Genomic DNA, 17475 nt, shown 5'->3' with positions numbered 1-17475 from the left:
GGCGTGCTTTCTGACCACTTCTACTAACGTTATTTAGAAGGTGTTAGCGGGTAGGCGAACTACACTTTTGAACGAAACGCAGAACACGGCGAAATGCTTTTATGTGACAACCGGTGGATTGAATCACAATCATGAAATCTATTCATTTTCAGAGAGTTCAGTTTTGCAACTCCACGAAGCGAAATCTTGATTTAGTACTTTTTTTTTTGCGTATGCGGTTACCGTAAATTGGCGACGAAAAATGAGTGCACAGTTTGCAAATTCATAAACTTGCGCGACGAGGTCTGAAAACTTAGTTGATACACTAGCTGAAGCGGACATGTATGAAAATTTTAGGTCTTACTGAAATTGTGAATTATGCACAAATATTTCGCAGAAGTTCTAAACTCCCAAATGCCCCTTTCAAAATTTTAAATCTCGAATTTTCTCCCTTTTACTTACATTACATGGTGCAGTTTACAAAACTAATATCGCTACATTCGCTACGCACAAGAACGATTTGTTTGTTAAACTTCATACGTGTCTTGAAGGAGCTCGAAATTATTGTACGTTTTAAAGGGCCCCTCACCAGGTTTGACAATTTTTAGCTAACGAGCGCACTGCATACACTGGGCGTTCACGATCACGTCTGCCAAAATTTGCAACGGTACGCGCCGCGGAAATGGGTCAAATTTCAAGGTGAACGCTGCTTGCCCTTCCTCTCGCGGGCGCGCGCTCTAGAGAATGAGGGGATGACGTACATGAGAAAATGGCCCTACGTAGGTGGTAGTGCTGTGACGTCGCTCCTCTACGTAGACGACTGCGCTCTGACGTCGCCAACAGTAGCACGGGACACTGCGACAATTATTTGACACGACATGTGTAGTTTGTGTAATTTGTTGCTTGAATAGATTAATAAAACTTGAGAGAAATAATGAGACACACAAAGGGAATGTGTGCGTCTTTTTCATTTTTTTTTCGGTAATTGCAGCGAGATGCGGTGCTAATGTGCCTCCCTTTCCCATGGTTCGTGTCCCCGCGGTTAGCGCATCGAGCAGACGCCAGCCCTGGAAACGAAAGTAATGTTCTGGCGCGTTCGAGCACTCATTTATTCTACCGCGTCCAAGTAAACGTTAACTCTCGTGCTCGTACAAATGTCTCAACTTTCATGCCCGTCCCGCAGAAACAAGCAGTACACCACAGAGAACGGCGACAACACGCCCACGGCCGCTACATAAAAACAAAGGTAGCGGCCGTGCAACTCCGCTCGCGTGCTCGGGCTGGCTCGGGCACGTCATGCGCACGTGACCATGCATGCGCGTGATGCGTATGTGTCAAGTGAAGAGGGCAGGGAAGGGATTTGGCTTGCGAAGGCTACACGGGGTGAGTGGCAAACGTTTGAAACTCGCCTCCTCGCATCATGGTTTCGCGCCGCTACAAATTATTGTTTTAGGGGCGAAGCTCCTTAAAGCGGCACCCGTTCGTCCCTTGTAGTCGTAGTGCGTAACCAGTCGTAACGCTAGTACCACTAGTACCAGATCTTGACCTCCAAGGTGGTGCCGGTGGGAGATTTCTCCTGTGCGTTGTTGAACAATGAAAAATTCGCAGGGTGCGCGTTAACTAAAAGCCGAATTCTTCTGTCTTTCATTCCCCATTAGCAGCCATTGGCATGTTCCAGTAGGAAACGTTAGTAGAAGTAGAAGTGTAAGTGTTAGCTAAAAGCCGACTTCTTCTGTCTCTCATTCCCATTAGCAGCCATTGTTTACCTCCAAGGTAGTGCCTGGTGAGATTTCTCCTGTGCGTGATTAAACAATAAAAATTTTGTTCAAAACGCCGTTGATTGATGAAATAAACCAACGAAAGACGCCAGATGTTTTCTAAAAGCAAAACGAAAAGACGCCAGATGTTTTCTAAAGCAATGGTTTTCTAAACAATGAAAATTCACAGCGTACATGTAAAATTAAAGTGAGCTGCAAGTCGTCATAACTCTCATCGAACCTTTAGTATAAACACGCCCGATCTCACGTCGGTGATGATGTACTGGGCAGAATTCACGGAAGATTCACGGTTTACCGATGAACCTCCGCAGCTTCGCCCACTCATCATTCACTCCGTGGATATGCTGTGATTTTTTTCTCAGCTCGTAATGAACCGATTTGAAAAATTCTTACGGCATACTTTTCTTGATTCGCCACACAACTTCCAGCGTCTAACTAAAATTTGCTATATGGCCTGGTGAGGGGCCCTTTAAAACGAAACCTATTTTGTCATTGTCACTGCGAGAATATAGAGAGTCAATAGAACTTACAGGAGGCGTCGCAAGGTGATGCACTTCCTGCACCAACATATTTTGGTGTCATTAACTCCAAAGGCACCTGCCAGGGACTTGCTAATTTATTATCGGTGAAACTAGGCTGCACGCTAACTAAGCCAGAGGCTGAACCTAGTAAGTTTAGGCAACATTTACACTGATGTAGGGGCAACATTACGAAGCCAATGAGCTCATGGCTTTGTGCGGCTATGTTTAACAAAAACGGGCCGCTCGGTTGATTCCGCTTACTCTCGCTCATTTCAAATGGGTGACGTCACAGTGCCGTACCCGCGAAGCCATGCGCACTGATTCCGTGCACTGCTGGGTAGCGCAATATGTGTAGTTGTTAGGCGCTACCGCACGTGCGACACAACTAACACCCAGGCCGGAGCACTGTCGAATGCTCCTCGAAGTGCTCCAGCGCAAGCCTCGAACTGCATTGAAGTCCCAAAGCCGCTGTCGTAGAGACGAACCGAGTCGATGGCGATTTTGTATGCGCGACAGAGTTCGAGGTTGTTATTGCCACCCACCAGTGGCGGATCCAGGGGCCCCCCCCCCAAAGCTATAAGCCAACCCAACCCCCCCTCCCCCCCCCCGCTTTTCACCTCACCGAAGGCCATTTTTCAGAACGTAGAATTTTTTCAGGTGGTCGCTGTGTCCATCCCAATCCGAGACTAGGGAAGCACCCCTCACACAGCCCAGCGCTTTTGTTAAGAGCGAAACAGGCTTTCTAGAAAAGATTTCTTCTGCGTCCTGCATCTTTCAAATAGGCACCGACGAGCACAAGCCTCAACTATTTTGCTAAAGCAACTGCTGCCTTTATGGAAGCGAGCTAAAGTTTCCTCCCCACTCCCAGGGCCATCAGCTCTTCAGCAAAGCGAGGGGTCTTCAAATTCTCCCATCTTTTTCTCAGAGACAGGAGTCTGTTCTGTGTCATTCAAACTGGCATCTTTCGTCCCACCACGGCCGGGCTAGACTGCACGTGCGCGCTTGAGCGCGCACGTGCAGTCTAGCCCGGCCGTGGTCCCACAAAGCGTGCAGAACAAGTTACCTTTTAGTCAACCTTCAGCGGCTGGTCCAAAAAAAAAAAAAGAAGTTCAGAAGAGTGGTAAGTTCGGCTAGTTGGTAATGATCCATGATTATTGCAACTGCGCAAAAAACGGACGGAAACACGAAGGGCGAGAAAAGGACAAACAAGCGCAAAAAAAGAAGGAAGGCAGGCAGTGGTGCTGTGAATTATATTCGCCGAAGTACCGAGCAAGCCTCCGAGAGCACGTGCGCGGGGTATAATCGAGCGCGACTCCGAAAGCTCCGTTTGACCGTCTTTAGGCTGCGGAGATAGAAAGGACATTTTCTGGCAACGCGACCGGCCAGAAAAAAAGGCAATGGGGAGGAGGGGGCGGGGTAACAAAGGGAGGCTTACTCCGAAACTACGTTCAAGGAATACTAGAGCTCGCCGTTGTGGGAATACTCATTTATCGAGCAGGTGGCCTGCCCTTCCCTCTTTCACCCTCCTCTTACCAACAACACTGATACGTGTTCCCCAATGTTTAGCGGAAATATGCGTTTTCTTCTTCATCAAACCAATACTGTTCATTCATTAAGTGGCAGCGCCAACCCAAGACAATGAACGAGAATGGAATGCAAGGGACCAGACAAGCGCCGACTCGTTGCTCAGTTTACTGCGGAAAGGCAGTTACATGAATATGCAAACTCTAGTAGCGCACGTGAGCAAGGCCATACAAAAAAAAGGTATCACATTGTACAACCAATTTGCAAAATAAAGTATTTTGTCTACAAAAACCACAAAATAATCACGTGACACTGCCACGGGAAAATTCTTCGTTAGTAAGCTTTACGGCTCGCTTACGCAGTTATCTGAACGTCTCCTGATATGTAAGGCTTCTGTTATATTACGTGCAATTTTGTTTCTGTAAGCAAAGAACATCTTTGAATCAGGCCAAACTGGCTCACAAATTTGACACTCTTTTGCAATGATCAGCTAAGTGTGAGTAATTAATTATTTTTGCCTGGTGGTTGTCCATGCTGTTTCAACCGGCTGTTATTATACCAGCCGGTCTAAACGATGTAAACATTATCGTAAGTTGGTGGCTACATGTAAACTACATCCAGCTGAATATCTTTTGTTTTAAGACGCACAATTTTCGTTGTTTCTTTTGTCGTTTTTTTATCGCCCGCACGGCAGATTCGTTTAAAGGTATCGGGGGCATTAAAAACAAACGTTAATGCCGAAACGGCTGCTTGCGTGCTTAACTCCGTGGAAAATGAGATGTATACATTTGGTTACTAACGTGAAGTTTTAAAGTTGGGCAACGCCCCCCTCCCCCCTCTCCCCCCCCCCCCAACAACCAACCGCCCCCCCCAAAGCAAGCGCCTGGATCCGCCCCTGCCACCCACTGTGTGACTTTCACTTCCTTTACACGCTGACGCACTTTCTCCTTATACCGTCCCACGGCTTCGGCATGGAAATGTTATAAACTTGTGCTCCAAGCGATACACGCAAGGTTCACACAAATTGTGCGCAGCCATGTTGCCGCAAGATAGTCGAACATCTACCCTGCCCAGCTATCTCGTGACGCTCAAAGTCAGACTAGCCAAGGTCCCCCTGATTTGCCTCGTTCGCTTCGCTTCCATGGCACGAAAGCGCAGTGCAGCCTACGGGCCGTCGCCTCACAGTGGCTGGTGTGATGCAGACTACGGCTTTGGCAAATGTCGGGCAGGGAAGGAGTTTGATTTTTTAAAGAATCCAGACCATATACAGGGTGTTTCTTTCTTTAGAAAATACAGATTTTTTATAAAAATCAAGACAGTAAGCCTCCGGCCGTTTTCGCACACGAACTCAACGTCGAGGCGGAAATACTTTGCCGCAGTTAAAATGACACTGTTGCGACTAATCAACAAAAACTCGCTGATTAACTTTTTAATGATTGACTTGAGGGCAGGTCTTTATAATGAAAAGTTGTAGTGCGTGCCAATTTATGGCATCCCTATGTTTTACAGATCACGAAACTTGCACGTAGTTCGAGATATTCATCATCGAATTTTAAGGTCGAAATCAAAACTGATATCTCCCACGCACGAAGCGCGACTGTTCTGCACGTCAGACCGGAACTACCCGTTACATGGAAGTGACGAAATTTGAATGACGGCGCACCGCGGCTGCATGTTTCCGTGAAAAATTTAGTCATTTCACTTGTGCCTGCGGATCGCCTTACTTTGTCGCGTAGTATTTGGTGCTTATCACTTTCTTTCGAACTTTGCACAAGAAAACCGAAATATCAACCTTTTCTTTGACTGCGAAGCATAAAACTCGGAGGCAGCTAACGATCCATGGACAGCTTCGCTTCTTGACGTGTTATCTGAGGCACCCACACTTCCAACCACTCGAGCACTGCGACGCCAGGCTTCACACTTCAGCATTCGAGACGGCCTCTTGTACCAGCGCAACTATTCCCCAGGTGGCAGGAAGTGGCTGCTAGTTATTCCCCGAACGCTGCGCTCAACAATCTGCGCGTCCTTTCACTCCGACCCGCAATGTGCTCACGCCGGTGTCTTCAACACTTATGAGTGCTTACGGAAACGGTATTACTGGCGCGGAATGTTTACCTATGTTCGTCAGTTCATTCGTGGCTGCCACGAGTGTCAGCGAAGGAAACAACCACCGCATCCTGCAGCGGGTTCACTACAGCCGCTTCCGTGCCCAGACCGCCCATTCGACCGCGTCGGAATTGACCTTTATGGATCATTGCCATTGACCACGGCAGGTAACCGATGGGCAATCGTTGCTGTGGACCAACGGTACGCCGAAACCGCTGCTCTTCCCACGGCCACCGCTCAGGACGTCGCATCTTTCATCCTCAATCGGTTTGTGCTCCGTCATGGTCCTCCTCGCGAACGCCTCAGTGATCGTGGACGTGTATTTCTCTCCGATGTAATTCAAGCACTTCTCCACCAGTGCCATACCGTACACTGGACGAGTACTGCCTACCACCCTCAGACGAACGGTCTGACTGAGCAGTTTAATCGGACCCTGGGCGCCATGCTCGCGACACATGTTGCATCTGACCAAACAAACTGGGACCTGGTTCTTCCATTTGTGACTTACGCTTATAACACCGCTACTCAAGTCACAACCGGATTTTCCCCATTCTTCCTTCTGTACGGACGCCAGCCGACGCACACTATCGACACTTTGCTGCCATACGCACCAGATGCATCCGAGTGCACGACCGTGTCAGAAGCCGCCCGTCACGCTGAAGAATGCCGCCAACTAGCCAAGCATCTTACTACAACAAACCAACAACGCCAGAAAGAGGCCCGCGATGACGACCACCCTCCTGCCGCAACGTTCGCACCTGGAACACTTGTATGGCTGCATGTACCATCCTGCGCACCTGGTTTGTCTACCAAACTACTTTCAAATTACCATGCATGGTCCCTACCGCGTAGTCGAGCGAACATCACCTGTCAATTACGCCATTGAACCGCTTACACAGCTCGGCGACCGTCGTCGGCGTGGACATGATATTGTCGCGACGTCAAGAGAGAGGTCGTAACGCCAAGATCGAGAGAATAACAGCGGGTCGGTCTTTTTAATACCACGCGCCAGCGAGTTCTTCTTCTTTGTTCTGGTTGGTTGGTTGGTTGGTCCTCACTTTCTGGCTCCTGTATAACGCGTGTGAGCCTTTGCGCTGTCGTCTTCGTCTTTCTCATAGCACGCACGTGGCAATATTGTTCACGTAGATCGCTTGAAGCCGTACTTCGACCCGTTTGTTTCCACCTGTTAGATAGCCAGGATGGCTTCATCTTTCTCGACGGGGGCAATATGTGGATAGCAAAACGGCGCGTCATCTGCTACAGCCCTTCCGGTTCACGGAACCTTCAAGGCTCAGCTCTTCGCTGCTTCAAGTTGTGTGCGGTTCAGTGTAATCGTGGAGGAGGCTAGATAACTGGTAACAACCGCGTCGCAGAAAGTACGTGTTTTCTCCCCGATTACACTGAACGGCACACACCTTGAAACAGCGAAGAGCTAGGCATCGAACCGGAAGACGTCATTTTGCTATCCACCTATTATAATGAAGGAACGAACACAATGACAGGGGGCTCAACGATCATCATCACGAGCGGAGGCACCCACGAGATTTGCGTTCGAACACCACCATCTTCTTCGCCCTGTGTTCTACCGCCTGTTTATTAGGCTTGTCAAATAAACCTCATTACACTTGTAATTATGTCATTGTTACTAATTGTGTACTTTGTACGCTCCCCCCCCCCCCCTCCCTCTGCAACGTCTTAATGGCGCTGAGGGTACTGTAATAAATAAGTGAACTGAAGGTTTCAATGCGCTGCAACTTCAATTACAACATTATGCTGCGCTAATAAATGTCTTTGCGTAGTATGAGCATCCTTGAAAAAAAAAAAAAGTATTCCAGCATCTGTATCGCTGTAATTGTGTTCCGGAATACTTTTTTTTCGTCTTATTGCAAAAGTATCTTAGAAATATCCCGTTACGTTAAAGGCAAATGCATCTCAGTATCTGTATTTTAGGCTTCCAGTTCATGTATTTCGATATCTGTATTCCGGAATACTTTTCTGAGTACCTGTGCCCAGCCATGGTTGTAACTTGTGGATAAGCGCTCGTTTGTACAGCCGTCATTTTTATGAAAGGGAACACGCGAGCGCGTGGCGAGTAGCCTCGTACCGCACATGTGGCGCGGCGCTGTGGCGAAATGTGAAAGCTCAAAGGAGTGAGCGGTGCCGTTCCGTATGTCGCCTGCACCCTTTCTTGCAGTTTTCATTTTTTTAAGCTTTATTTTGTTGTGCAAGCCTGATCTGTGCCAAAATTTTTTTGCTTTTCGTTTCTCCCGAATGCTTCCGAAGCTGTAATAGCAACAATCCTTATCGAAAGCAATCATTGTTCACTGAAATGCCCCAACAGAACATAGGTATCAAGAAGAAAGCGTAAAATAAAGACACGTTCGTGACGGGAGTGTAGGCAGTAGTCGGGAATGACAACACTCGCTCCTTTTATTTTCATGTTTCGCTACTGCACCGCGCCACATAGGCGGCGCGAGGCTATCTGCCACGCGCTCGCGTGTACCCTTTCATAAAAATGACGGCTGTACCTTCTTTCTGTGTACCCGTCTTTTGTGCGCGCCATAAAAGTTTCAAACATGAATTCACACCAACTCGCCCAGCTATCAGTTTTACTGCACGCCCTTTTTACTCGATCTTTTCTGTGAGTGTTGATGCGGTTAGGACCCCAGAAATTTTGCGAGGGTCAGCACTTTTGTTCGCAGGCCAGTGAGGGGATGTAGCTGAAGTTTATGCGCGACTGGGCCAGGATTCCCGTATACACTATTTGATACTTACGTCATCTATCTGGACTGTCAGGTCTGGCGTCACTCACGTACGCACGGGTAGACGGAATTTTTTTCCCTTCGATCACATCGCAGGACTGATTTGTCAAAGTCGTGCATTGTTCAAAGAGCTCATCGAAACGGCTTGTTTGGCATCTGAAGCCACGACGTCAACGTGGTTCGGGCCAGGAAAAAAATGATTGGAAAAATGAGACAATAACACCGAATGGAAGAGAATGGAAGTTGAAGGAAGGCCGCATGGCCACGCGATTTCCGTAAACATTATCCCCGAGAGATTAAGGGCCGCGTGCGCAATCAGTGCATTACGAACACGCCTGTTTATCCGAGAAGATCAGCTCTTGCCAGGGACAGAGATGGCACACTCAACCGGCTGCTTGCTCTGCCTTTGGATAGACAGTTATCGCATTCGATAAATGAATGCAATGGGAAATATCAAGCATGACAGTTCCGAATGATTCTTGCTGCATGACAGCCATCGTTACTGCGGTGAAGCGGAGCAGTTTCCAGTCCCCTTGGCGCAGCCTCACCGTTTATTTCCTGAATTAGAGCTGATCCGAGTTTAGTCTTCGACCAGTACTGTCATCTATCTGTACTATGTCTGTTCTATGCTGCAGTAATTACCCTTTACTCACGCATTGATAACAATATCTGGGGTTTTAAGTGCCAAAACTACGATATGATTATGAGGCACGCCGCAGTGGAGGGCTCCGAAAGTTCAGATAATCTAGTGTTATTCAATGTGACACCACACAGTACGCTGGCCTCTAACATTTCGCATCCATCGAAATGCGACCGCTGCAGGGGGGATTGAACCCGCGACCTTCGGTTTGGCAGCCGAGCACTTCCACATGCCCATGGCCGGTCTGGAGGCGCGCTCTCGCTCCTTCCTCCAGACCGGCCGTGACATGCCATAACTGGCGTTGCGGGTGCCAGGCGACATGACGGGTTTTACTTGAGCACAGAAAGTAAGGATGCGGAAGAATCAATGCGCGTGCTATTGGCTCGGTAGCAAGTGAAGCGTTTGGGGTTTATCACCTACCGACACTCTTACAATGATCGTAAACTTTCGATATAACGTCCTGACGCATATTTTCCTCGAAGACACTTCGATACAAATGAGTGAGCATTTCGTTTAATACTTTGGCTTTTTCAGAGCAAGAAGATACGTGCCAGTTTATTTACAGTGAACCTGCATTACTTAGGGCGTCAAAAAAGAAAAGAGCATTTATTATTATTATTGTGGACGCCGTAGTGGAGGGCTCCGGAAATTTCGACTGCCTCGGATTATTTAACGTGCACCGAAATCTAAGTACACAGGCCTCTAGGATTTCGCCTCCATCGAAATGCGACCGCTGCTGCCTGGTTTCAATCCCGCGACCTTCGGGTAGCATGTCGAGTACGAATACGATAACCACAAACCAACACGGCGGGTGCGAGAGCCGTTTTAGAGGGCAGAACGCTCAAGGTCGATTCAAATAGGTCGCGAAGCTTCGGGTGAAAAACGGTTCAGAACCTATTGCCAACGACACCAGCAAGGGGAGTTATGGGTACTGCGATTGAAGCGCGACTATGTTTGGAGGGAACAAACACTAATAGCGAAAAACCAAGCTTTATTCAAACGTAAAGCAATCTTTATGTTTTACAAATTATATTTATTTCCCGAACAATATTACGTAGGTGCAATGTGTCAAGAATGTACGACAGTGTTTAATTCTTACGAAAAACCTTTTTCTTAGCGCCCCCTGAAGAGAGGCGCACGTCATTGTCATTCCGTGCAGCCCTTGCGGTGCATGGAAAGGCGCGCTCGTAAGTTCGTCTGCGGCGACACGCCCACTCAGGTGTTCTGGTGTTTCGCACTTGCATGCGTTCTGTGCATTATTGTGGTGAGAATTTGATTTTGGTGTGCGCGAAGTTGCGAGGTGCGTTTCATCGTTGGTGAACGTGTTGGCTACGGTGTTCAACGGACAACGGCACGAAGCGGCTAACATTTCTCGCCGAACGCTTTCCTCGGTACTCGCGGAAACGATGTGGTGTTCCAAGGACGCAATAGCAACACGCGTACGCCTGGCGAGCCCTCTCTTCTAGATAAGACACTGGGGCAACGGTTCGGACTAGTGTGCTTGCTGGATTTTCATGGATCAGTATTCCTGCTGCCCGGTTTCCTTCGTGAACACGCGGTGCCGGCTATATTTCCTGTTACCGGTGAGCAGATCGCTAAGTTATCTGTCGCGCTATAATCACTACATTTCGCATGTCTTGATACGTTACACGTAAGGTTAATTTATCGGAACAAAAGACAAAACATAGTGCACGTAGTGTACGCACTTTTTGTTGTTATTATGACATTTGTTGCTCATTGTGTAGGGTGTGTTAAATTGCGTTATTGTGATCATTGAATAAAACTGAAATGTCATTTTGGTGTGACCAGGCGTCATTTATTCTCGTTAGAACTGAAGGACAGATTGAATGCCCTCTTTTAAGTCCCCTGCGCATGTGCGAAGCAAATAAGCAACGCTGCAAACATGAGAGGTACGCTGTTGCCTACTTTATGCACGCCGTGGAAGATGACACGAGCGCAGAATAAAAGCTCAGAGAATAAAGTTTCCTAGTAAACCCAAGGCGAATTGCACGACAGTACACTTAAACACCGCTGTTTAGTCACGGGTCGACATTAGTTTAGCTAGCGTTGGCTTCAAGCGCATTCGCCAAGGGCTTGCCGGCTCGCCGCAGCACGAGTCCTTATCGATCAGGGGCCTAAGAAAAATATTTTGAGGTCAAATTCCGCGCTAGTGCCAACAAAATGACGTCACTTTTTACCGGATATTGCGTCACATCCGCTTTATTTTTTGTTCCGCCGGAAGTGTTCCCTCCTCACAGAGATGGCGCTAAGCCCCATGAGCAGCTGATGAGCAGCCATTTTCTGAACGTATGGGCTTCTATGGAAGCTTCGCTACCATTTACATTTACCTTGGAACGCTTTCCAACCCGATTAGCAAAGATCCGAGAAAAAGTAAAGAAAAGAAATCCTATGACGCTGTGGTCACCTGAGGGGACAGTTTCGCGCGCCTCAACCAATCAACGTGAGGGAGAGGCCGGCGACGAGAAAAAGGGGAGAGAGGGAAGATAGGAGGCTCGAACGCACGCCGGCGCTGCTGAGCCATTCTGTGAGTGGCTGCTGACTTCGCTAGTGATCTGGCAACGGCATCGGTCATGTCTCCCTGTGATGACCCGTCGTCTGGTGCATCGTCTGCAGAAAAAGACGTAACAGTGGTTGTGCCTGTTCAAGATGCCAAAGCGCCTGGCGTATCACCTGCGGAAGAGGACATGACAGCGGTTGTGCCTATTCAAGATGCCGAAGCGCCTGGCGTATCACCTGCGGAAGAGGACATGACAGCGGTTGTGCCTATTCAAGATGCCGAAGCGCCTGGCGTATCACCTGCGCAAGAGGACATGACAGCGGTTGTGCCTATTCAAGATGCCGAAGCGCCTGGCGTATCACCTGCGGAAGAGGACATGACAGCGGCTGTGCCTATTCAAGATGCCGAAGCGCCTGGCGTATCACCTGCGCAAGAGGACATGACAGCGGTTGTGCCTATTCAAGATTCCGAAGCGCCTGGCGTATCACCTGCGGAAGAGGACATGACAGCGGTTGTGCCTATTCAAGATGCCGAAGCGCCTGGCGTATCACCTGCGGGAGAGGACATGACAGCGGTTGTGCCTATCCAAGATGCCGAAGCGCCTGGCGTAACACCTGTAGAAGAGGTGGTAAGGGCACCGGTGATGTCTCCCGGTGACGACCTGCCGTCTGACGTATCACCTGTAGAAGAGGATATAACAGCCGTTGTGCCTGCTCAAGATTCGGAAGCACCTGGCGTAACACCTGAGGAGCATGTGGCAACGGCAGCGGTCACATCGCGCGGTGATGACCCGTCGCCTGGAGCATCGTCTGCAGAACAGGATAAAACAGCTGTTGTGCCTGCTGAAGATGATGCGTCCGACAGATCCGAAGATCGGTGGGATCTGTGTCTTTTTCTCCACTGCGACCCGAAAGGGCGCCCGTACACAAAAGGGCATTTTCGTTATGCACTGAAAGAACTCAAAATGGACAACAAATTCGCAGGCATCAAGCCAATGACCTCCGGCAAAACATGGCTGTTGAAGTTGAAGACGAGGGAGGCTTGGGAAAAGCTCGCGAGCCGCAATAATATGCGTGTGAAAAAACTGTACTGCGCAATTAGCGTTCCCGGAGAGCCCGAGATTTGGATGAGGGTTTTCAGGGTGCCACTGTGGCGCTCGAATCAGAATTTGGCTTACGAACTCTCAGATCACTTTGGCCTTGTTAAAAAGGTCAGCTGTCGCATGTGGTCTTGGCCAGAAGAAAAAGCCTACTCGACTACCCGTTACGTTCGGCTGCGCCTGAAGGAAGGGCTGGAAGAGAAAGATATACCGTACGTGTGGTTCTGTTTCGAGAGCGATACGTATCCCATCGCTGTCACCGGGCGACCACCGCTGTGTTTCCGATGCCACACCGTAGGTCATCTGAAGCGTGAATGTGATCAGCCACCGTGCACCGGCTGCGACAGACACTTGCACGACACGCGCAAGTCTCTGTGGCAGTCTCCATCACCGGTGCCTTCCGGTGATGGAGGTGAACCTCTGACCAGTGACGCCGAAGGGAAGCAGAAGGTACCGGTGAAACCCGAAGACGTGCTAGTGACCCCAGCAGCGGCATGCGGTAGTCAAGAGCAAAGTGTGAGCAACCAAGAAACCACACCAGTCCTCGAGGAAACACCAGCCGAAGAGCCCCACGAAGTCACCGGGGCCGATACTGAAACTGAGAACACCAGCGCTGTTACCCGCCGAGGAAGCGATTCCGAAGGGGACATTATGTGCAGTTCTGGAGAAGCAAAATAACCGAACGCTCTTCGCAGCCGTGAACATCGCATCCGCACGGAAACGTTGTGCGAACCACGTCGCTGTTTTCTCCGAAATGAACAATGGCGTGCAGCAATATGTAACGTTCTTTCGGAAAGAGAACGTGGCTTGTCTGGGACATTGAGTAAATGTATTTCAAACCGCGCGACTTACTTTTGCGGATACCGTGGTTAAGAGCGAGCAACTGATATCGCGATGAGCCCTTTTACTGAAAGTTGACTGTGTCAGATAAGCTGAGGGAGAGGGGTGTGAAAGGGGGAGAGAAGCTGTCACACGATGGTTCTGCCGGCCGTATACCCTTTGTAACCTAGTTACCGCAAACTGAGCGGAGAGGCCGAAAATACTCATGTAACCCGCTAGAAATGTAAATAAAGAACTTCAGAACTCACGGTAACGTTCGGTTTCCTTCGACACTGTTCGCACCGTTGTCGACACCCACGACATAGCCTGGAGTGTCGATGTAGTTGTGCTTTCTAGTAACGTTGGTCAGTACCTCGTTTTCCTTGCATTTTCATCCGAACTAAAGTGCAAAAGAAGCGACCTATTTCGGCTTTAGGTGTTCCCGAAGTTCGCGCTGTGTTTGCACTGCGTGAACTCGAACAGACTGTGAAAAGCGGCGCGCTTTCCGACCACTTGGTGTCAGCGGGTAGGCGAACTACACTTTTGAATGAAACGCAGAATACGGCGTAATGCTTTCATGCGACAACCGGTAAAATGAATCAAAATATTGAAATCTGTTCATTTTCATATAGTTCAGCAAAATCTTGATTCATTACTTTTTTTGCGTATGCGATTACCTAAATTGGCGACGAAAAATGAGTGCACAGTTTGAAAATCCGTAAACTTGCGCGACGAGGTCTGAAAATTCAGACTGATACGCTAGCCCAAGAGGACATGTGTGAAAATTTTAGGTCTTGCTGAAATTGTGAAATATGCACAAATATTTCGCAGAATTTCCAAACTCCCAAATGCCCTTTCGAAATTTTTAAATCGCGAATGTTCTCCCGTTTACTTACATTACATGGTGCAGTTTACAAAACTAATATCGCTAGATTTGCTACGCACAAGAACGATCTCTTTGTTAAACTTCATACGTGTTTTGAAGGAGCTCGAACTTATTCCATGTCCTAAGAGGAAACCTATTTTGTCATTGTCACTGCGAGAATAGAGAGTAAATAGAACTTACAGGAGGCGTCGTAGGCTGATGCATTTCCCGCACCACCTTATTTTGGCGTCATTAACTTCAAAGGCACCAGCCAGGGACTAGTTAATTTATTATAGGTGAAACTAGGCTGCATGCTAACTAAGCCAGAGGCTGAACCTAGTAAGTTTAGGCAACATTTACCCTGATGTAGGGACAACATTACGAAGCCAATGAGCTCCTGGCTTTGTGTGGCTATGTTTAACAAAAACGGACCGCTCGGTTGATTCCGCTTACTCTCGCTCATTTCAAATGGGTGACGTCACAGTTCCGTACCCCCGAGGCCATGCGCACTGATTCCGTGCACTGGGGGGGGGGGGGGTGGTAGCGCAATATGTGCAGTTGTTTGGCGCTACCGCACGTGCCAGATGCCAGATTATCAAATCATGAATGGTAGTCTACCACTATCTCTCAAGAGGAAGGTATATAACAGCTGCATCTTACCGGTACTTACCTACGCAGCAGAAACCTGGAGACTTACAAAGAGGGTTCAACTTAAATTGAGGACGACGCAGCGAGCGATGGAAAGGAAAATGATAGGTGTAACCTTAAGAGACAGGAAGAGGGCAGAGTGGGTCAGGGAACAAACGGGGGTTAAGGATATCATAGTTGAAATTTAGAAGAAGAAATGGATATGGGCCGGCCCCGTAGCACGTCGGCAGGATAACCGGTGGTCATTAAGGGTAACTGACTGCATTCCAAGAGAGGGCAAACGCGTGAGGGGAAGACAGAAAATTAGGTGGGTAGATGATATTAAGAAGTTTGTAGGTATAACGTGGCAACAGAAAGCACAGGACCGGGTTGATTGGCGGAACATGGGAGAGGCCTTTACCCTGCAGTGGGCGTAGACAGGCTGATGATGATGATGATGACCGCACGTGCGACGCAACATCCAGCCCATAGCGCTGTCGAATGCTCATCGAAGTGCTCCAGCGCAAGCCTTGAACTGCAGGGAGATCCCAAAGCCGTTGTCGTACAGACGAACCGAGTCGATGGCGATTTTGTATGCGCGACGGAGTTCGAGGGTGTTATTGCCACCCACTGCGTGGCTCTCTTCCTTTGCACGCTGTCGGGCAGGTTCTGCAAATGTTATAAACTTGTGATCCAAGCGATACACGCAAGGTTCACACAAGTTGTGCGGAGCCATGTTGCCGCAAGATAGTCGAACATCTGCCCTGCACAGCTATCTCGTGACGCTCAAAATCTGACTAGCCAAGGTCCCCCTGATTTGCCTCGTTCGCTACTCTTCCATGGCACGAAAAAGCAGTGCAGCCTACTCCGTCGCCTCACAGTGGCTGCTGTGATGCAGACTACGGCATTGGCAAATGTCCGGCAGGGAAGGTGTTTGATTCTTTCAAAAAATCCAGACCATATACAGGGTGCCTTTTTTAAGACAATGCAGATTTTTTTTATAAAAATCCTATGACAGTAAGGCTCCTGCCATTTTCTCACACGAACTCCACGTCGAAGCGGAAATACTTTGCCGCAGTTAAAATGACACTGTTCGACTAATCTACAAAATCTCGTTAATGAACTTTTTAATCATTGACGTGAGGGCAGCTCTTTATATAACAAAGTTGTAGTGTGTGCCATTTATGGCATACATATTTTTTTACAAATCACTAAATTTGCACGTAGTTCGAGGTATTCATCATCGAATTTCAAGGTCGAAATCAAAACTGATCGCGCCCGGCGAATATAAACAACTGCCCTCAAGTGAATAATTAAAAAAAAGTTAATTAACGAGCTTTCGTTAATTAGTCGTGTCAACGTCATTTTCGCTGCGGGAAAGTATTTCCGCCTCGACATACAATTCATGCGCACAAACGGCATGCCCATAGACGACATGCAGGAGGGAACACACTGGTGATGCAGAACTTTGGTAAATTGACTATCGATAGCTTCGATAGTTTTTTGAGGGGCGGAGCTCCTTAGGTTCGAGGCTTGTCTGCCGTTGCGTCGTAGCCAGCCGCTAGCACTGGAAGCGCTCGCGCCAGAGAGAAGTCTTCATCATCTTGTTCTTCGGGCGCCTTGATGATGATGCCAATGAGGAAAATTTCACAATCGCAGCATACTGAGTCCACGAAGTGAATGATGACGAGTGGGCGCAGGCAAAACCACATATAAAAATTGAAAAAGAGGAAGCAAGCGAGAAATAGAAAGAAAGAAATGAAAAATAGGAAGAAAAATAGAAATAAAGATAAATAAAGAGAAAAAAAAACGAAAAGAGAAAAAGAGAGGGGGAAGGAAAGAGAAAACGGAAGAGAAACAAAGAAGGCTGCCTAGCTCCGTACTTCCTTCAGGCTCGATCAGAGGGATTGACCTCGTCTTCTCAAATTTCAGGTTGGATCCCACACAAGAACCTTTGCCTTTATATTTCACATATCATAAGGCGGTCATAATGAAAGGAAGACGCCACCCACATCTCAACACCATATACGCATTGTGATTAATAACCCACTTTGTATATACTGTGCACCCGTGTTGTCACGTCTTTGCATGATCGAGTGGGCAATGAACGGGGGTTCATTGCCCACTCAATCACGGTTAATGATCACGGTTCATGATCACGGTTCATTCACGGTTAATGATCCCCCGGAGCTTCGCCCACTCGTCATCATTCACTTCGTGGATATGCCGTGATTTTT

Source organism: Rhipicephalus sanguineus, chromosome 9, assembly GCF_013339695.2.
Source record: "Rhipicephalus sanguineus isolate Rsan-2018 chromosome 9, BIME_Rsan_1.4, whole genome shotgun sequence".
In the NCBI taxonomy this organism is placed as follows: Eukaryota; Metazoa; Arthropoda; class Arachnida; order Ixodida; family Ixodidae; genus Rhipicephalus; species Rhipicephalus sanguineus.
This window is presented reverse-complemented; position numbering follows the sequence as displayed.